Source organism: Eriocheir sinensis, chromosome 1 (genome assembly GCF_024679095.1).
Source record: "Eriocheir sinensis breed Jianghai 21 chromosome 1, ASM2467909v1, whole genome shotgun sequence".
Taxonomy (NCBI): domain Eukaryota; kingdom Metazoa; phylum Arthropoda; class Malacostraca; order Decapoda; family Varunidae; genus Eriocheir; species Eriocheir sinensis.
Window position 1 is genome coordinate 9,747,853 of NC_066509.1, and position 22,718 is coordinate 9,770,570.

The window sequence follows — 22,718 nt, forward strand, 5'->3', positions numbered from 1 at the left end:
ATTTCTCAAGAACGCGTCTGAAGCAAAAATCTATGTAGTAAGGATTTTTTTTTTTTTTTTACCTCTCTCTTCAACATAAAGTTGGCTCTGGCATTTTTTTTATTCTTATCATGACTGCACATTTTTGTAACCCAAGACAGCTGCGATAACGGCGACGGCGGGATGACTGTCACACGTCACGCCGACATTGCTACCGAGACACAAGAAAAATAATCAAAAAGACTACCCGTGCGAATTTCTGACGTTGCTCAATGGGAGGAAGGAAACATACGGTGCAAAAAAAATAATAGGGAAGCAGCGTAACGTCGGCGATCTATACGTCTGTCAACACAACATAGATTAAATTATATACACCAGCTCTTGGATTACGGAAACGCCGTCCACTCACTCACATAACCTCGCCAGACTGTTCAGGTAATTCGGGTTTCAGACATCCATCAACTAGTTTCAAGTTTTTTTCCCACCCTTAGATTGCACTCAGCCTTCGGGGGGGGGGGGAGAGAGAGAGAGAGAGAGAGAGAGAGAGAGAGAGAGAGAGAGAGAGAGAGAGAGAGAGAACGAGCACTCAGCAGGTAAAGTGATCGACAAATTGAAGAGGTGGTAATGGTGGTGGTCCCTCTTTGGCTGATGTGCTCTCTCTCTCTCTCTCTCTCTCTCTCTCTCTCTCTCTCTCTCTCTCTCTCTCCTGGGAAATACAGGTGCGAGTCTCCCTCACCTCGGCGTGCGGGTGGCCAGGTGAGGCAATACATATTTTAATCGCCTTCGCAATTTACACGGAAAGCGCTGAATCCACTGCGCCCTGTCCGTGCCGCCCTCGCATTTCTATTTTTTTTGTTTTTTTGTTTTTAGACCGACGTGGGTGGAGATTGCGGCTGCGGTGGTGGTGGTGGTGGTGAAAAGCAATAACGCGAAAACTTAAAAATGCACAAAAACAAATCTGTGGTGTGTGCGTGTGTGTGTGTGTGAGGGGGGGGGGATGAACAGGCACGAGGGAAAGCAATAACGAATAGAAGAAACGTAGAAACAAGAGAACGAGAAGTGAAGAAAGACGGAGGTGGTGACAGATGGATGAGAGAGAGAGAGAGAGAGAGAGAGAGAGAGAGAGAGAGACACTAATAAATAAAAACAAAAAAAACAGCGGAGGCAAGAGACGTGACGCGGAGGAGATGAGAGAAGGCTTTTATAACACGCCATGTCTGCTGGTGAGGAGAATTAACTCAGGCTCCTTCCGGTCTCGCCTCCTCCTTGTACAGTTAGGTTGTGTTCTCCGCGCTATCTCGGCTACGCGGGAAGATGGTTTGTTTACATGTTACGTATCCGGGCACGCGTGGCTGCCTCGCTAACGTTAGCACACACGCCTTATCACGGGTTATCGCTGCTCGGTTTCCTATACGCATGAACGCCGGATATTTGTCAAACTTTGCACGGTGTCAGATAATTATAAAGTAACTATCTCGGCAATTGGGATGATCTTAGCTGATATATGTAGCTATCTCGGGAATGGGATGATCTTAGTGATTAAGAACCAAGCACTTGTATTCTAATTTCGTTCACCGTGTTAGATGACGCAGCAGTACAAGGAAAAGGTTATGATCCGTGTTGTTTAATGCTGTTCTTTCTACTACGATGTTCTGCGTAACGTATTTATTTATGACGGGAAGAATTCAAGCCGACAAAATATACCTTAACCTTGACGTTCTCAAATTATAGTTCATCACCATTACGTAAAGGAAGTCAGCAAACAGTTTACACTTGATTATAAATATTTGTAACAGTAACTGAAGATAATTGATATTCCACAATGAGCACTTATATTTATTGATAACCCGCACCCTCTTGACAGCTGGGGTAGGCAAATAATCGTAACCCGGATGTCACACCTGTCACGTCCCGGGGTAATGGATTCCTTCTATCTCATCACAGGCTCAAAGGACAAGGAGATAAACGTAAAGGTCACACGGAGCTTAGCCTATGCCCCCAACTTTACCCTTTCGACTTCCTGCAGTTTACATCATCATACTTATAATACTAATAATGCATGAGGTAACATCTATATCTTTCCTCCTTTCACTGTCAGCGCAGGGATATTACACATTCTACGGCCCCTTTTCTCAAACATTTAGGGGCTTACACACTCACATTTGATAAGGCTTTCGTAGAGCTTGTGGGTGTTTCCATGGGTAGTTTAATAAGCCTAGTGATAGTCTGACAAGGTTCTGCCAAATGAATGCGAAAAAAACACTAATGAGAGCCTGACTAATCTCCTTTATGGGAACTGGAAATATTATTGTGCCAGCTAAAAGCGTCTGCAGATACGAGCCTAATAAGCACTTCTTGCAGCCCCCTCTTGGCCACGCATATGGACCCCCGCTGCCGCACTCGTTGTTGCGTGGCAGCTGATCTTTCCGCCTGCCTCTTCTTTACCTTGTTCCCAGACACCATCATTAACAGTTCACCAGCGTCCATTTTTTTTGTCTTGCGCCTTTTATTAAAATTTACACTGCATGCAGAATGGAGATCAACCGGGTGGACTGGATGCTGGTGCGTTGTTTTCCTCCTTTTTTGGTAAGTAGTGAATGTATTAATGGTGGTGAGTGTGTGTGCTGGAGGATGAGGCAGCATCTCTATTATGGAAGGGTAGAAATGAGAGATAGATAAGCATAAAAAGGTGAAAGAAGGGATGAGGAAAAGAGGGCGGAAGGTAGTAACTAAGGATGGGGAGAAATGTTGAATAAGAAATAGCAATGGGAAACATGGAAGCTTGTGAAGGTGGAGGAAAAGGTGAGTTATGAAGGGAATGTCAAGGAAGGCGGCAGAAAAGCGAAAATACAAATGCACGAAAGTCGAGGGAAGGAGGAAAGACATGAGGGACAAGATGCTTCCAGGAGGACAAAACGCCACGAAAATATGTTGCCGACAAATTACGTACCAGGAAGCAAGCACGCAAGCCGGACACACACACACACACACACACACACACACACACACACCTTTCCAGGAACCATCAATCTCCATACCATATTATATCCACCTTCCTACCTACACACATAGGCGGCTGGCTACATGCAGACGGCGCTGAAGGGAATGAAAAATGAAGATGTACAAGCCACCTCGGGAAACGAAAAAGAGGCCAAAACGTGAAGTGTAGGAAGGGCAGTTTGTATCGATTCTCCCTTCGTTCACATCCAGCGCCGCCCGCCCAACGCGCACCCACTCCCGGGCTCCTCTTCCTTCACCACCACCTACCTCCTCCTTCTCCACCCTATCCCACCACTCATTCCATCTCACCCACCCCACCCCGAGCCTTGGTTTCTTAGTATTCTCATTCTCCCACATTTCTTTCGGGCACAGTGCCACCTACGTTATTCGTCAAGGCTCGCAACACAGCAGGCACCAAGAGGCCACAGCGACTGCAGGAGAATCTACGTAACGCCCCATACATAGGTGCAAAGTTCAACAAGGCCTTTTCACCATATTCCCCTACTGAGCAACCTGACAGCAAGCGTAGCGCCGGAGCAGCGTGATCGCGGCCCCCGCTGGCTGGAGACCTGAGAATGAGCCGGGCAGAAGAACCCTCCCGCCCCCCCACTGTGCGGCCCGCCATCTGCCGGGCCGCACTCCTGCCGCGGCTCCAGGGTCGATGGGACGCCCACCCCACTCCTCCCTCGTCACCCCCACCCACATCACCACTAGCCAGCCAGCCCTCCATTACAGTGTTTTCTTTGTTCATTCGTCCGTAATAGAATCTCCCCACATGCGCAGTAAAATTTTAAAACCCATATCTCGGGAATATTTCAATGTAATCAAGTAATTCCCTCCGCTCCCTGACGCACCACCATTCTGTTACGCCCGCGGCACAGCGAGCCACTGTTCCCGGTGGTCTTGGTAATTATGACCGCAGCCGACAGATGGCTCCCGGCACGGACATCTCAACGCAGGGACAAAGCGGACTGCGACACTCCGCCGTTGTTGCCTGTTATGTCTACAAAGGATGAAGTGATGTCTTCAGAGGATGAACTCAAACGACAGTAACAAATAAACGCTTTTAAACGTTTCATTTGAAGCTCAAAAACGTATGATCTTGTTTCTCAATCCTTGGTGCAGCTTTTTTCCCCCCTTACTCGCTGTCAACTGTCAAAACGAGAAGAATAACTCGCCACAGAATAGCAGCCACCCCAACACGTTCTCGGTTTTTCACCTTCGCCGAGACCATCACACCTGCAAAACCACACCCGGCAGGCCCTGGCAAGTACCGCCTTCAGAGGAGGTCATCAACCCAAGACGCCGAGCACCACAACCACCACTCGCCGGGGCCGCTTCAGGCTACCAACGCAAGACTCCAATGTCAATAACTAGGCCCAGGCCGAACCTCTCCTACCTCGGCCTCCTCTTATCTCTCCCAGCTGGCATCCCTCCCTCCCTCATCCCCGCAGTGCGAGATCGATCAAGGGCTGTGGTGGGAGCGAGGGGCTTGTCGGAGGGAACCGGGGCATGGGGGCGGGAAGATAGGCCGACGGGCGGGCGGATGAATGAACGCGATGCTGTACGAGATGCAAGGACGGCGTCTCAGTCCAACACGGTACACAAGTAATGCATGACGAAGGGCAGGACTCATTACCTCAGCATTCCAACAGCATGACCGCCGGCGGCAAGATGACCTCCGAGGAATGTCGAGAGAGCAAGGGCAAGACAGCACACAGCACCACGGGCGGAAGAACACTCCACCCAGTTAACGAATATTTTGAGCGACGCCTCACGCCGCCCACAGATGCGTTAGGCCCTGGCACTGATCGGGGGTCCCACTTATGTCTGTTTCTTTATTTTCTTTTCTTTATTTCATTCTAATTCTCCCTTTCTTTCATCCCTGCTCTCTATCTATTATATTTATTTACCCCCTCTCTCTCTCTCTCTCTCTCTCTCTCTCTCTCTCACACACACACACACACACACAGAGAGAGAGAGAGAGAGAGAGAGAGAGAGAGAGAGAGAGAGAGAGAGAGAGAGAAATGAATGCGTAAACAGAGGAAGAAAGGAGAAAAGAAAGAAAGGAAGAGAAAAAGAAAGAAAGGAAGAGAAAAAGAAAGAATAAGTAACTGGAGGAAGGAACAGTAGTAGGATGAAGGAAGAGACGAGTTAGTCAATCAAGGAAGGAAGGAAGGAGAGTGATAAAGGGAGGAAATAAGGGTGTAAGAAAGTGTGCAGTTAACCTACCTTTCTCAGGACTGTTCTCCTTTAGTGTACGCCACACCGAACGGAAATCACGCACCCTGCCGCTCACACCGTGCACAGAGAACTAACCCTTGTTTACACGGAGGAGCTACGGCGGCGTGCAGGTTATCGTACAATCACCCTCTTGCCGCCGGTGTATTGCCAGCAGAAGACCAGTATAACCCCATATGTAAAGCTTCCGTCCTTCCCTTAACATGTGGAGTTATACTGGCCTTCTGGTAATACAATACAGCAGAAGGCCAGTAGGCTATAACCCCACTTGTTAAGGACGGAAGCTCTATATATAGGGTTATTCTGGTCTTCTGCCAATACACCGGTGCATGATTCGTGCAACTGAATATATTATACTGCATCATATCACAATGTTATGTTAATGCCGTGTGGAATATCACAAGCATAAGTGTGTGTGATGGTTTTAAAAGTCGTGCGTATGGCAGCGGCGCGTCCAGTGATCGCCCCCACCCTTGCTCCGCCCTCGGCGCCCACTCTCAACCTGTTTTATTTATCTTCTTCTACGTACCCCAACACCCCACAACAGCGAATACAAAAGGTCTTTACTATAACCGGAACTTAAACTTACGGAATCTAGTGTCTAGCAGATTGCAAGTACACAAGGAAGTACTGTAAACCACAGTTTTAAAATATAACATGATCGCCAAACATGAATGCAGCCATCACCAGCCACATGACACAGGACGCCAGCCACCGCCGTCCTGAGGCAGCTACTTATTAAACAGTCTTCCCTTCGCCTGGCGTTACTTCCCTCATTCAACGCATGCATAATGAGCCGCCTGCTGCATGCCTGAAACAACAGTGGTAACAAGCATACTAATGTAAAAGGTAAACAAGTGAGACGACACCGACGTGCGAAACACTGAAACTGGAGAGGGTCAGCCAAGACAGGTGGCGGCAGCAGCAGGTGGGCAGCGCAATGACCCCAGCATGCGGCGAGGAAAGAGGGGAGGTCTATAATGCGTATGAAGTCCGGGGCAAATGTGGAAGAATCACGATACTAGGATTGACACGCTAAACCAACCCCTCTTGCCCCGCCGTTGTTTCCAGGTGAACCGCTTCTTGCCGAGGCCAGCGCAAAAACTAATCCGACAAAGCCTGCCTCAACAGTCATTATTCACGACCCAGCTTGTTCAAATTAAAGGTGGATACTTAGAAATAAAGCAAAGGAAGCGAGGAAAAGTTATTGGGTTTCCGCATTGGTCCTACACGGTACACGCCTTACTTGGTTTCCAGCCATTGACATATTGTAAACCTAGGTCGGTACTCTGACGCTTCCGACTCTTACATCAGTTATTTCTAAAGGCCAAGATTGAGGTTAAATGCGTTCCCAACTTCCCATGAGTGTTTTTTTCACGTTCATAGTGTATAAGCCTTGCCATACTACCACCAGGGACAGAAAACCAACCCTGGAAAGGCCCACAGCTCCTACGAAAGCCTTGTCGAATGTGTGTGCTCGAGCGACGAAATGTTTAATAATATGACTAAAATAATGTAACAGGGAGGCAGAAACTCGCCTTCCCATTCAAACCACAAGAATGGAAGAAACTACGCCCTGACTTTTTCTTTTGAGACCCGCACAAAATTATACTGTCTGTATCTCTTTGGGAAATTATAATATTCCGTGGATCTCTTGAGACCCGCACGAGAAAGGTAGCACTCAGGGCCACTGGCAGCACTTAGTTATAATTAGGCGCATCGCAGCTCTCATTACGCCCCCTGCCGTCGATCACCTGCAGGGTAATCTAGTCTGGGCGTCTTTATTCTTACTGATTAAGCGTCATACACGATATTTATATACTTGATTCCATTTATAAGTAGATTCATACATGCAAATGGGGAGTTAAAACAGAACACACACACACACACACACACACACACACACACACACACACACACACACACACACAATCAAAGAGAGAGTGGTTGGTGAACTATGGCCTCGTCCCCTAACACCGCTCACCAAAGCATCCAAATTACATTCAGGAATTAATCATTATCCCTACCAAACCTATCGTGGTTTGCTGCTGGTTTCATTATCGTCTCCGTATTTTGTTATGCTGTTCTTTATTCACGTCTTCATGGGTATAACATCCGCTTGGTTGCTCAATGTCGAACTATTCTGAACACTGCTATTATTTATCTAACATTTATTTACTACTAATTTATATCTACTAACCTTCATTTCTTACATATTTTTGGTATAGGGAATTAGGTTACTTCTGCAAATGATAATGATGCTTAGGAAAAGGAGAAAAAGAAAAAGGAAGAAGAAAAAACATTGTCCTGTGATGATGGTGGTGAAATATATTGTTATATTCTTCGGAGTTTGCTCTCCTAGGCAGATTGCCTACCACGGCTGACGACCTCCACCTGCCCGGGTTTATTGTTCGGAGTTTCCTCTCCTAGGCAGATTGCCTACCACGGCTGACGACCTCCACCTGTCCGGGTTTATTGTTCGGAGTTTGCTCTCCTAGGCAGATTGCCTACCACGGCTGACGACCTCCACCTGTCCGGGTTTATTGTTCGGAGTTTGCTCTCCTAGGCAGATTGCCTACCACGGCTGACGACCTCCACCTGTCCGGGTTTATTGTTCGGAGTTTGCTTTCCTAGGCAGATTGCCTACCACGGCTGACGACCTCCACCTGTCCGGGTTTATTGTTCGGAGTTTGCTTTCCTAGGCAGATTGCCTACCACGGCTGACGACCTCTACCTGTCCGGGTTAATTGTTCGGAGTCTCCTCTCCTAGGAAGATTGCCTACCACGGCTAACGACCTCCACCTGCTCGGGTTTATTGTTCGGAGTTTGCTCTCCTAGGCAGATTGCCTACCACGGCTAATGACCTCCACCTGTCCGGGTTTACTGTTCGGAGTTAGCTCTCCTAGGCAGATTGCCTACCACGGCTAATGACCTCCACCTGCCCGGGTTTATTTTTCGGAGTTTACTCTCCTAGGTGTACTGCCTATGACGGCTCACGAGTCCAACCTGCCCGGGTTTTCTGTTCGGAGTTTGCTCTCCTAGGTGTATTGCCTATGACGGCTCACGAGTCCAACCTGCCCGGGTTTTCTGTTCGGAGTTTTCTCTCCTAGGCAGATTGCCTACCACGGCTGACGACCTCCACCTGTCCGGGTTTATTATTCGGAGTTTCCTCTCCTAGGCAGATTGCCTACCACGGCTGACGACCTCCACCTGCCCAGGTTTTTTGTTCAGAGTTTGCTCTCCTAGGTGTATTGCCTACCACGGCTGACGATCTCCACCTGCCCGGGTTTATTGTTCAGAGTTTGCTCTCCTAGGTGTATTGCCTACCACCGCTGACGATCTCCACCTGCCCGGGTTTATTGTTCGGAGTTTGCTCTCCTAGGTGTATTGCCTATGACGGCTCACGAGTCCAACCTGCCCGGGTTTATTGTTCGGAGTTTGCTCTCCTAGGTGTATTGCCTATGACGGCTCACGAGTCCAATCTGCCCGGGTTTTTTGTTCAGAGTTTGCTCTCCTAGGTGAATTGCCTATGACGGCTCACGAGTCCAATCTGCCCGGGTTTTTTGTTCAGAGTTTGCTCTCCTAGGTGAATTGCCTATGATGGCTCACGAGTCCAACCTGCCCGGGTTTTTTGTTCAGAGTTTGCTCTCCTAGGTGTATTGCCTATGACGGCTCACGAGTCCAACCTGCCCGGGTTTATTGTTTGGAGTTTGCTCTCCTAGGTGTATTGCCTATGACGGCTCACGAGTCCAACCTGCCCGGGTTTTTTGTTCGGAGTTTGCTCTCCTAGGTGTATTGCCTATGACGGCTCACGAGTCCAACCTGCCCGGGTTTTTTGTTCGGAGTTTGCTCTCCTAGGTGTATTGCCTATGACGGCTCACGAGTCCAACCTGCCCGGGTTTTTTGTTCGGAGTTTGCTCTCCTAGGTGTATTTCCTATGACGGCTCACGAGTCCAACCTGCCCGGGTATTTTGTTTGGAGTTTGCTCTCCTAGGCAGATTGCATACCACGGCTGACGACCTCCACCTGTCCGGGTTTATTGTTTGGAGTTTGTTCTCCTAGGCAGATTGCCTACCACGGCTGACGACCTCCACCTGTCCGGGTTTTTTGTTCAGAGTTTGCTCTCCTAGGCAGATTGCCTACCACGGCTGACGACCTCCACCTGTCCGGGTTTATTGTCTGGAGTTTGCTCTCCTAGGCAGATTGCCAACCACGGCTGACGACCTCCACCTGTCCGGGTTTATTGTTTGGAGTTTGCTCTCCTAGGCAGATTGCCAACCACGGCTGACGATCTCCATCAGTCCGGGTTTATTGTTCGGAGTTTGCTCTCCTAGGTGTATTGCCTATGACGGCTCACGAGTCCAACCTGCCCGGGTTTTTTGTTCGGAGTTTGCTCTCCTAGGTGTATTGCCTATGACGGCTCACGAGTCCAACCTGCCCGGGTTTATTGTTCGGAGTTTGCTCTCCTAGGTGTATTGCCTATGACGGCTCACGAGTCCAACCTGCCCGGGTTTATTGTTCGGAGTTTGCTCTCCTAGGTGTATTGCCTATGACGGCTCACGAGTCCAACCTGCCCGGGTTTATTGTTCGGAGTTTGCTCTCCTAGGTGTATTGCCTACCACGGCTGACGAGCCCCATCTGCCCGGGTTTGTTCGGAGTTTGCTCTCCTAGATGAATTGCCTACCACGGCTGACGAGCCCCATCTGCCCGGGTTTGTTTGGAGTTTGCTCTCCTAGATGAATTGCCTACCACGGCTGACGAACCCCATCTGCCCGGGTTTGTTTGGAGTTTGCTCTCCTAGATGAATTGCCTACCACGGCTAACGAGCCCCATCTGCCCAGGTTTGTTTAGAGTTTGCTCTCCTAGATGAATTGCCTACCACGACTAACGAGCCCCATCTGCCCGGGTTTGTTTGGAGCTTGCTCTCCTAGATGAATTGCCTACCACGGCTGACGAGCCCCATCTGCCCGGGTTTGTAGCCGGAAGATCTCCGGCACCTCCGTCGGGGTCCCGGGGGACGCCGAGGCGCCCTGCCAGGGGCCCTCCAGTAATGTCATGCTCGCCAGGGAGACCTTGAGCTTGTGGCTGTTGTCACCGCATTACTCACTCCAGCTCGACTCATCGTAGCTGTTGCCACTGCACTACTCACTTCAGCTCGACTTACTGTAGCTGTTGTCACTGCACTACTCGCCCCAGCTCGACTCACCATAGCTGAACTAAGCGCAACTTACCGCGCACCTCAACGCAACTCTACTCAGCGCAACTTAGCGCGCACCTCAACGCAACTCTACTCAGCGCAACTTACCGCGCACCTCAACGCAACTCTACTCAGCGCAACTCACCGCACAACACTACACGCCGCAACGCATCATCGTCTGCCACAGCGCCCCCACACCAGGGAAGATTTCGTTCCTCCTTCCTCGTCACTGGGGGTGTGGGGTGGGGGGGGAGTAATCTGTAGCAGTCACCGCTCGAATTTCGTGCTCTTTCCCCTCAGCGACATAAGAAAATGGGGCGCTGTAAACACAGACTAAGATTATCAGTGTTTTCATGTTAAATGTTCATCGCCAGTACTTGTCTCAGTCCATGTCGCGTCTTCATCGTTAACTTTCCTTGTACTCGTTTACCTTTGACTATCCGTCTATGTCCTTGTGTTGTCCACCGTTACACATTGTTCCACACATACACCAACACTTAAATGTTATCCTACACAAACAACATTCACACAAACGCATACACAAACAAACACCTATCCTCTGTGTTGTCCTTGTCGTAATGAGCTGTGAATGTTTCATGGTTGGCTTCGACACGCCAGTCCTCGTCGTCAGACCGACTCGGTCGGCTAGAGTTCGATCGCCGATAGAGTCGGTCTGTCAGCATCCTGCTACGGGCCGCCATTAGGCCTAGCCCGTGCTCCCCCGCGCATGGAGGGAGCATTTTTTGCACTCTTAACGGGCCGTCTTAGGACAAGGGCCCGTTTCCCCTAGTGATACTTGGGGATAAATCTTTGAGGAGGTTGGCTAGATTTCGATCGCCGACAGAGTTGGTCTGTCGGCTCTCTGGCAAAGGCCCGTGCTCCCTCGTGCAAGAGGGAGCAATCTCGAATATGTGTACTTGGGCGACGAAATGTTTAGTAATACGGCCTTTAGTAAGACGGATGACATTTTTTTCTTTTGTATAACGTGTAAAAGCTACAGCACTATAAAATCATCATCATCATACACGGCTTTCACTGTCTATCACCCGTCTCGTCCTCAGCCTCCGTCACTCACTCGTTAGTCCTCGCCCCGCCCCCCTCAAGAGACGTGCAAATTGACATCTACACAGAGATAATCGCATTAGCGCATAATCACTCGCCTCGCCTGGGATGTCACGTCTGTCTGTAAAAGATACGTATAGGAAGGAAATGTAAATATTTAAGGTTATGTGTGTGTGTGTGAGAGAGAGAGAGAGAGAGAGAGAGAGAGAGAGAGAGAGAGAGAGAGAGAGAGAGAATTTTCATTGCTTCATTCATATTTCTATCCAATTCAACCTTTTTTTTTTTTTCATTGCCTCCGTCACTCCACTACGAAAATCATACAAAACACCTGTGAGAGCAACAAGTATATATTTCAAAAGAATTTACGAGCCAGAGAAAAAAAATAAAGAAGAAAAAGGTGTAAAATGAAGGAACAAAATACCCCTAACAAGCCGCCAGCTGAGGAAAAGCGCGACTCAGACCACGTAATGAATACATGCATGAGAAAGCTAATTAGGCTTGTGTGGCCCTTATCCCGGGGGCGCGAGGGGCTGAGGAGGAGGAGGAGGAGGAGGAGGCTGCTGAAGGGTCCCGCGTCACCGAGGGAGGGAAGGCGGCGAGAAACGAGGCTCTGATGAAGGTAATTAATATGCCGAGGGGAGTGAACTTCTCTTCTTTTTAATAACGTCATGAAAGATTCGATGTTGTTCGCTGCGGTGACGTCATTGCCATAGTTACTGAAGGGAGGAAACAAAACTTATATGTAAAATTCATCGATTGTTATTTACTCAAACTTTAATGACTACGATTTATGTGAGTGATTAAATTTAACGTAATCATTGACATTTATTGGACCTCATAATAACCAAGTAACATATGCAAATTAACCTTGTAAGCCTAATTATACGTAATTACCTCGTATAAATTCAGTAACAGCTTAGGGGAGACAAACAAGCACGTCGATTTTGCTGTAAATAATCAGGTGTACGACTTTGGAGCAATTAAATCAATATACTAACTATTTACTATGAATTGCCCTGTTGAACCAAGGCAGAATGAACATATTAACTATTTACTATGAAGTATCTTATTGAAACAAGACAAAATCGACATATTAACCAATTACTGTGAATTAATCAGTTGCACCAAGACGAAAAGAAAGAAAGAAAGAAAGAAACGAAGAAGCGACAAGTGCGACATGGCGCACTGAAGCGTGGCGCCTCGCCGCGTCCATAGGTTCAGTGTTGTCAACGTCTGCCCCGCCCCTGCCCCGCCTGGTGGAGTGACTGTTGGCTCTCTTGGTGTTCGCCTTGAAGGCATTAGTTATTTTTTCGTATCTTGAATTCTTTGTCAGCTTTACACTTAGCTGTAGCACGGACATATCGGTTGTTGTTTTTTTTCTTTTGAGTTTATGAGAATGACTGAGAGCTGTTTACTTTGAAGGGTTTACATGCCACAAAAATACACATATACCCTCTACGTATACCCTCTACATGTGATAGTTTATGCATAGGCTACTCATCAATAATGAATATATACACACAGGGACATGGAAAGTTCCGGATATGGAGATATGGAGGTAAGGAGGCCCCTTGTCCAAGCCTCCCATGTGTCCCATTTTAAAGTATTCCCTTTCCTTAATGTTCATGTCTTCTTATGTAATAATATTAAAGTGTCACCACTCACCATACCTTTGTGTCATGTTTGTTCATATATCCGTAAAGTTTGTTTCCTTATGTCCCTTATGACCCAATGGTTCCATAAACACCTGTCCGAACGTCCTTGTGTTCCTATGGTCCAGTATTCAAGTGGCCCCATGCCCCTGTGTCCTAGTGCTCTCCTGGCCCCGTTACTCGTGTCCCCGTGACCCCTTGTCAAAACGCTCCCCCTGTCCCATCGTCACTATGCTCCCGTGTCCAAATGTTCCATCCCCGATCAATCCCATTTCCATCCTTCACAGTGCCATTATGTCCCAGTGTGTCCTATCTCAGCGTTTACCTTTCTCCGTGCCCCCCCCCCCGATCCAGCATTTATATGTCCCTTGGCCCGAGGCAATAGAAAATATTTCATCTTTCTGTTATTTTTTTCTCCTTGCATCGTCGTTCTTGGGGGTCCGCGGTTCGCCTCTGCCTGCTGGTGGCCGCTCGAGGGAGGCTTCTGCGTTTTGGCTTTATTTCCTTTATGTTGTGTCTGTTCTTCTGTTCATTACAGGCGTGGAAATATATTTATACTTTCATTTCATATTTGTTTATATTTTTCTAGTATTTTCTTTTCATTTGGAGGCCTAACATAATATCTCCCATAGAGTAGATTTTCTCTATTATCGATTTTTATTACAATTCTTAGCTAAGCAAATTTAAAAGACAACAGTGTGAATTTTTTTTAATAATTAACCAAACACATGTATAAATGAATGTTTCAGTGAATGAAGCAACGAATCCCTCACCAAATAAAGACTTAATTAATTCGACAGCTGACTAGTTAACTATTAAATAAACAGACAAACAAAATGCCGATTAAATATAAAAGCAGCAGTATCCCCAAAATGGTCGGAGCAGGACCTCGAATAGCCCCGCCAGTCTGCTTGTTGACCATTACCCCCGGCGAATGGCAGTTTGGTGAGCAAGATGCTGTGCTCAGCCCCCGCAGCCAACGAGGCGCCCGCAGGAAGGTAAAGTAAGCAAGTAAGGTGAAAGTAAGACGGGCACGTTGAGGGACAGGGGCAGGGGTGAGCAGCAGGAGAAACACTTAGGATGGAGAGGTTGATGAAAAGTGAGTAGTAATTTACGCACGAAAACGAGGAAAAGAAAGAAATGTGAGTAAAAATATAAGTACGAGAACGGAAGAAAGAAAGGTGGCAAAATTTAGGTAAGAGAATGGGAGAAAGAAAGGTGGCAAAATTTAGGTAAGAGAATGGGAGAAAGAAAGGTGGCAAAATTTAGGTAAGAGAATGGGGAAAAGGAAGAGAGGTGATTTTAAATTTACGTACGGGGACGGGAAAAGGAAGAAAGGTGACAAAATTTATATAAGGGAACGGGAAAAAGGAAGAAATTATCAGAAAATTATATAAGGGGACTGGGCAGAGGATGAAATGTGAGAAGAAAGTAAGGGGACGGGGAAACGGAAATAGATGACAAAATATACGTACGATGGCAGAGATAGGGAAGAATGTTGACAAAATATACATAAGAGAACGAGGAAAAGGAAAAAAAGTGGCAGGTGACACGAGAGAGAATTTCTGACATGAAGATTATGTAAACTAGTTGACGAAATGACAGGGAAACAGAGGTAGACGAAAACAAAGGCAAAAGGGAGACAAAATAAGAATTGAAGAACAAATACAAAGCTATGAATAGGAAATAAATAGAAAACCAGGGAAAACGGGGTCCTGAGAGAGAGAGAGAGAGAGAGAGAGAGAGAGAGAGAGAGAGAGAGAGAGAGATCATTATCACACTCGCCACGGACACAGACACACACACACATGCAGAAGATAAACATAGTGCAGAATTTCATGCCAATCGGAGCACAGAATGGCCGACACACACGGCAGCGCCCCGGTGCACATGGGGAGCCACGCAGCACGTCCTCCTCCTCCTCCTCCTCCTACTCCTCCTTCTCCTACTCCTCCTCTTCCTTCGGCTCCCGGGATGCGACTATTCTAAAGTATTCTCGCATTGCCGCTAAGGTTAAGCTACACATTTTATCCTTTTTTTTCTTTCTCTTCTTGTTCTTCGATTTTGCTCCTCTTCTTTTTCCTCTCTACCTCCTCCATCTCATTATTATCGTCTTCCTTGTGTTCGTGTTCTTCTTTCTCTTCTTTTTCTTCTTTTTCTTTTTTCTTTTTCTTCTTCCTCCTTCTATTCCTACTCCTCTTTTTCTTTTCCCACTTCCTGAATGTGACCACTGTCGTTTTCCCAAGATTATGCTTCATTTTTCTTTTCTGCTTCCCATTTTCTCAATCTCTTCCTCTCTCTTCCTCCTTCCTCTCTTCCTCCTCCTCCTGGTATATGTCCACTGCTGTTTTACCGCCAGAATTATACTTCATTATTTTCCCTAGTCACTCTCTTCCTCCACTTCCTCCTACTTAACATTTTTTTCCGCCCCTGTTTTCACTTTATTCCTCCTCACCCATAACATTATCCTTTCCTTTTCCCCTTTCCTCATTATATCATTCATCCTACTCCCCCTCCTTCTCCTCCTCACCCCACCCCTCTTCCTCTTCCTCCTTTCCTCGTGACGCTGGGTTCTCCAAAGTCTAGTTTTTCCTGGTAACATCCGCCTGGAAATGACCACATAGCATGACTCTGCGGGCTGTGATTTGCCGGGTTCGTCCTTGCAGTTTCTCCTCGCGTTGTAGCCCAGTGCCGTGTTCTCAGACTCTCACAACAAATACTTCTAAAGGTCACAAAGAAAATTGGTCGGGTTCTCACAAGTTGCTGTTTTTTTTATCACGTTCATGATACAGAAGACTTGCCAAAAAACCGCTAGACTCATTAAACAACCTATGGAAATGCCCTCAACAAATATTTATAAAGGTCACAAGGGAAATTGGTCCGGTTCTCATAAGTTGCTGTTTTTTGTCACGTTCATGGTACAGAAGACTTGCCAAAAAACCGCTAGACTCATAAAACAACCAATGGAAATGCCCACAATCTCTCTCATAAGTTGCTGTTTTTTTTCACGTTCATGGTACAGAAGACTTGCCAAAAAACCGCTAGACTCATAAAACAACCAATCTCTCTCATAAGTTGCTGTTTTTTTTCACGTTCATGGTACAGAAGACTTGCCAAAAAACAACCTAGACTCATAAAACAACCAATGGAAATGCCCACAATCTCTCATAAGTCACTGGGGGGTTTTCACGTTCATGGTACAGAAGACTTGCCAAAAAACCGCTAGACTCATAAAACAACCAATGGAAATGCCCACAATCTCTCTCATAAGTTGCTGTTTTTTTTCACGTTCATGGTACAGAAGACTTGCCAAAAAACAACTAGACTCATAAAACAACCAATGGGAATGCCCACAATCTCTCTCATAAGTCGCTGGGGGGTTTTCACGTTCATGGTACAGAAGACTTGCCAAAAAACCGCTAGACTCATAAAACAACCAATGGAAATGCCCACAACCTCTACCAAAGCCTTGTCAAATGTGTGCGTGTATATTATGTAAGTCCTGAAATGTTTGAGAATATAGCTCTGCAGTTTAGGCAAAAATATATGGTAGAAGGGAAATAATTAGATGAAAGCTGAATAGTGACTCAAATGTAATGTGTGACCTGATCATCTCTATATCTGTACCAAGTTTCATCTTTTGTCTAACTGTTTCACTTCAATGCCTCGAAGTTCCTGGGCCCATTTTCTCAAACATTTCGAGCTTTGAGCACTCACATTTGATTACGTTTTTGTAAAGTTTGTTAGTTTTATGAGCCTATAGTCTTCCAGATATGTCAGGCCGGTCTAGCGTAGTCTCCCCGGGTTCTTTCCTCCCCTCTGCTCTGCCACACAGTCCCAACACCTATCTCTTCCTCTCATATGTAAGCTATAGGTAACATATGAGAGGAAAAAATAGGTGTTGGGACTGTGTGGCAGAGGGAGAATGACCGCAGAATAACATAAAACGGACTCGACAATTTGGTTTCACGTGATAGTTTGACAAGGCGTCTGCACCATGAATGTGAAAAACACTTTTGAGAACCCGATTAATCTCCGTTGTGATCTTTGGAAATATTTATCGTGAGAGCCGAAAGCGTCTGTGAATCCGGGAAATTGGTGTCTACTGCTACAGCCCCGCCATGCAGCCCTCGCCACCATGACCACTGCTGCGCCCATCACTCAAAACGCCTCTTGTAATACACTCAAATGTATGATGGATATATATTTTTTCACCCCACTTTTTTACAACAAAGGAGACGGCTCAAGGGCAACAAAAAGAGTGAACAAAAAAAATGCCCGCTACTCACCGCTCCCATAATAGACAAAAGTAAAGAGTAGCCAAACGAGAGGTCAATTTCGGGTGAAGAGGTGTCTTGATACATCCATTAAGGCAGGAAGGATCAAAAACCACATTTCCACCGAATTTTGAGAGTAATCATATCTAATTAACTTATTGAACACTACCGCTTTAGAATACTACAAATATCACCTTTCTAAAGTGTTTATTTTCGGTTTTTTCATTTATTTTTGCCCATGAGCTGCCTCCTTCACTGTAAAAAAAATGGGCCAGTCTTACAGTCCAGTCCAGCACGTTTGTAAGCTCCCCAACCAAACACAAAACACGACGAAAATTCCTTGTATAGTTATTTTTTCACATTTGTTACTTTTTTTTATGCCCTTGAACTGACTCCTCTGCTGTAAAGAAGAAGAAAAAAACACTATACAAGGCATTTTCGTCGTGTTTTGTGTTTGGTTGGGGAGCTTACAAACGCGCTGGACTGGACTGTAAGACTGGCCCAATGTAGTAAAGTTGACTTGGTGCATTTCATAAATTTTGAAGTGGAGAGTGCCAGGCTACACGGAGAGAAGGAATGTTGAGGCAGGATGAGGAAGGGATCAGGGAAGGACTGGAAGGTAAAAAATGAATGAAAATTTAGTACAGACTTTCAGACGAGACAGGTATAGCGGAAACGTCTCCTTGGTTTTAAATATTACTGAGGTGCGTGTAATTAACGTAGGTATACCTTTTCCTTCCTTAAAGCACGTGTGTTACTATTTAAGGGTATAATTATGATCTACCTCCTCTCCCGTACTGCAAACGTCAGCATATTTTGGACATTAATTAAGGTATACGAAACGGTAGCTTTATACTTCATTTATGCACGAATTTAAAATAACATAGAATTCATAATTTTCCTTCCGTTCAATATCCTCCAAAGAATGAGGGACTAGAGAGAGAGAGAGAGAGAGAGAGAGAGTACAAAGACAAAATATAGCAGACTGAGGAGCTGGGGCCTACAATCTAAACAACGTATAGGAATCACGTCCATCTAATCACCCTGAGAGGCACTGCACAGAAAATGAAACAATCCAACACTGTCCATGACCCACGATTTATTGAGCCGGAAAAAGAAACAGAAACAGCAACAAAGATCAGACAATGCATAACACACTCTGGCTTGGAGGCGGCCGCAGGAGTGGTTTTCAACGGCCGGCCAGCCAGCACGAGGGTCCTTCCCGGCTCTCGAGGGTTCACCAGCTCACACAGCAGGAACTTCCCAACAATGGAGGCCCGCTCTGACCTTTACAATAGACGACATAAAGTAAATCAATGAGCTTTAACCCGATCCGTCGCTGCCGCTTCAGCTCGGCCTTGCCTCGGTTCACGGAGACCCATGAATACTGAATACTCGAAGTCGGGTGGATGGACATGTATACGAGAACTTCTGCTGCCATTACCCCCCCCACCCCCTCTCTCTCTCTCTCTCTCTCTCTCTCTCTCTCTCTCTCTCTCTCTCTCTCTCCTTTGTGGCAGTGAGGGTGGTGGAGGCTGAGAAAGTCTGCGAGGATTGATATGGGCTGCGAGGGATGAGCTGGGATGTGAGGGGCTCTAAGAGAAGACTAGGAGGTATGAGGGGTGGTCAGGGGACGGGTTTGGGGTGTAAAGAGCTGTGAGGGGGTGGTAGGGAAAATGAGGGTCGGTCAGAGGAAAGGTTTGTGGTGTGAGGGTCTGTGAGGGAAAGATAGGGGATGTGAGAGGCTGCTGGGGTATGGTAAGGGGTGTGAAGAGTTGTGAGGCTGTGAGGGACGAGTAGGGGGTATGAGGGTCGGTCAGAGGAAGGGTTTGTGGTGTGAGGGGCTGTGAGGGAAAGATAGGGGATGTGAGAGGCTGTGGGGGGATGGTAAGGGGTGTGACGAGTTGTGAGGTTGTGAGGGACGAGTAGGGGGTATGAGGGTCGGTCAGAGGAAGGGTTGGGGGTGTGAGGGGCTGGACGTAAATGAGGCAGCAGAGGCCTGGCTATTATTAAGACTTCTCGAAGCTGAGGTGCCCTGACGTGCTCTGCATTTACTACATAAGCAATGAGTGTGCTGCAATTGGACGAAAATCTAGATACAACGGCAGAATACTATCCCAATTTCACACTCCACGCATCCTACTTGCTGAATCCTTGCTCATGGTCAGACCACTTTTCGACGCATTCCCATAATTAAATATTTCCATAATGAAAAGTTTACTATGCCTTAAAAAAGCTATAATCCCCTGAGCCTGTGAAGCTGTGCACACATCGCCATTGATAAAGATCCTCATACCATTCAGCTTCCTCACTCTCCTCATGACCGCCTCGTGATCACAGTAGTGGGAGGAAAGTGCCAAGATGAGACGAGATCTTTGGCATCCCGGCGCACAACACTGGCACTGCATCTTATCGTACAGCAGAACACCAACATTGCTGTCTGCTTCCATGTCTCATCGCCGCTACGCTCATCGATGCCAATGATTCGAATGCTGTTTCGCTTGTAGTTTTCCTCTTGATAATTAATGCATTTTGCTAGGTCTTAAGATAGTTGTAGTTTTGTCGAGCTAACTTGATGAGATAACTTAGCTATTATTTACTTACTGGCATTTTTTCCTTCTCCCTTGTCCTGTATCGGGGTGCTTGAGTACGTCGATTTTTCCTGGACTGAACTCAAGACTGGCGGTGAGATCCGAACCAATTGATTCCAGTTTGTGTTTTTCATTATTCAACTTCAGCACCATCACCTCCGCGATACTCTTGTATGCTCTTGAGATTCTTGAAGTATCTTAATCACCACTGAGCTCATAATCAGAAGGTGTGAGAGATGAGCATGGGAAGAGTGCCTCCGAAGCTGTGACGTGACTCATGACGTGTCTCATGACGTCATACACTATTGGGCATGCGCTACCGTTCACTAGCAGGGCGAAAGGGTTGTAAAGCTGTTGTTGTTCATAATTATTCATCCAAGCTATTTTGGCAACGTACAAGATCAAACTGTTCAGAATATTTCCCTTGATTTCTCTTAGATAAGTTGCTTGGGCAGTCCAGGCACCAGCTACCCTTGCTACCTAAAAAAAAAAAAAAAAAAAAAAAGTGGGAGCTCACTGATCGCCTTGTAAACACTACCGCCATGGGCTGAGGAGTCAACAAGGAAATATCAAACTACCAGGGGCAGCGATGTCTCAGTGACGTGTTTCTTATCTCACCCCGCCTCTGGCGCAGGAACGCTCAGTAGATTAAAAAATGTGAGTTGTGCGATCTTTTCATAGTAAGAACATAAGAACATAGGGAAACTGCAAGAGGCCGAGTGGCCTCCACAGGGCACCTCCAGCATCCCCCCCCACTACTCACGATGGGTGAGGTGTAGTTTCAGGGGTTACATGTAGAGGCTTGATCCTCGTTTACCTTCGGTACGGGAGTACTCTCCAGTACCCTGTTACCTTACTACACCCACACCTCACTGCTACCTGTCGTAATCGTTGGGCCATTGCCAATGGATGATTATAAGAATGAGCTAAATGGATGTAATTGAGACTTGTGTTGACAGGTTTGATCAACAGTCGACAATTAAGATCGTAGCAATCACACAGGCCTGTCTTTAGCAGTCAGTCATCCTGTTGGGCATTTGAAAATATTTAGTTATTATGGAAAACCAAACAGCTTACTTTGGCATTTTTTTGTTTTTAGGGTTCCTGAACTAATAATGCTTGTTAAGTCCTGCATTTTGTGGCTTTTTTATGGATTAAGACTGTTCGCAGGTGTTTGCCTGTATATAGTAATCGTTTTGTAAATGCTATATATAGGTATATATATTTTTTAACTGTGGTCAATAAACTCTCTCTCTCTCTCTCTCTCTCTCTCTCTCTCTCTCTCTCTCTCTCTCTCTCTCTCTCTCTCTCTCTCTCTCTCTCTCTCTCTCTCACACACACACACACAGCACCGCCACCTTCATCTCCAGTTCTGTGGAAAGGGGGTTGAGGGGGGCGTCATCTTGCCTACCTTACGACGCCAAACCCGGGGGTTCCTCCAAGCAAGGTCCATCGACTTGCTCTAATCATGAACTATGTGGGCGTCCCTTGTCCTCCGTTCGGGAGTCTCTTACAAAAGCGATCCGGTGAGCGGGGTCGACTTCTACATATGTAGCGTGTCACATGCCCATATTGCCAGAGTTGTCGTCACATGCAGGTAATAGGCCTCGATCTAGTCTCACGGAGTAATCTCAGGTCTCTGTAACTTCAATAGCTGGTTGCGAGTCCGCGTGGGCAATAGATGGACCAACACCTTGCCTGGCACTTTGTTAAGTCATGTAATTTTTTCTCCTTGTTCCATTTTGCTTACGTCTTTCCCGTCCCGTATCGTCCTGTCCCATCCTCTCCGTCCTGCCCCGCCCCGTCCCATTCATCCTGACTCGCCCCGTTCCATTATTCTCTGCCTCGCCCCGTCCTATTGTAAAAGACTGCTTGAGAAGGTACCTTTTGTTTTCGTCGTTTACTTATAGATATCCCATTGTATGAATGCTTCCGTGACACACACACACACACACACGGTCTTGAGTCGTGCAGCAGTTTGACCGCTATCCCGAGCTATCCCCATCACCTTCATAAGTCCGTCCAGGTATTTCCTCCTCGGTCGACCCCTGGCCTCTTCCCTTCTATCTTGCCAGACAGACACACATTTTCCACCTTTCCGCCTTCAATGATGTCCGAGAAAGGTGAGTTTACTCCGTCTTACCGTCGCTATCGATGTTCTTTTTGTATCCCCTGCATCAATACCTCGTCGGTGGTAACCATATTGCAGTCCCAGAATCCGCAGCGTCCTCCGCCATAACCACCTCTCCACCGCCTCAAGCCTCCGTTCATTCTCTTTCATAATACTCCAAGTCTCGCATATATATGAACACACACACACACACACACACACATATGAATATATAGATGTAATGATCAAAAGACGCCTGTATACGCCCGGAAGACGGGAATATTAAAATAGAATAAAAGATTCCAGAGAAATGAAAGGTCTGAGGAGGGAAGACCTCTAAGCGTTCCCCTCCCCCTCCCTTCGTTATAGTGGTGGCACGGGTGGCAGCAATTTTTATAGTCCTGTAATACAATGAAATCTGAGTAAAATGGTTATCCCTGAGATGTGTAGGCTGAGCTCCGTTCTCTTGATGGATTAAGGTTGATACAACTAAAGAAAATGAAAAATGAATAACTAATTTAGACATGATGCAGAGAAAAGTTCATCTAATAGCAGAAGGAAAGCGATGTAATGGATCAAGCATTGGTGAAACAATCTCTCTGCTTTCCG

General features: G+C 46.7%; 1 protein-coding gene across 19 annotated transcripts in view; it reads right to left on the reverse strand.

Moving 5' to 3' along the window:
• The window catches only part of LOC126990591 (prominin-1-like), a 152,406-nt gene extending 147,037 nt beyond the window's left edge, over positions 1 to 5,369 (reverse strand). For all 19 annotated transcript variants that reach the window (XM_050849550.1, XM_050849501.1, XM_050850032.1 and 16 more), the window contains exon 1: positions 5,212 to 5,369. The gene's annotated coding sequence lies outside the window, so the exon portion shown is untranslated. The remainder of the gene's footprint in view (positions 1 to 5,211) is intronic.
• Between the last annotated feature and the right edge of the window lie 17,349 nt (positions 5,370 to 22,718).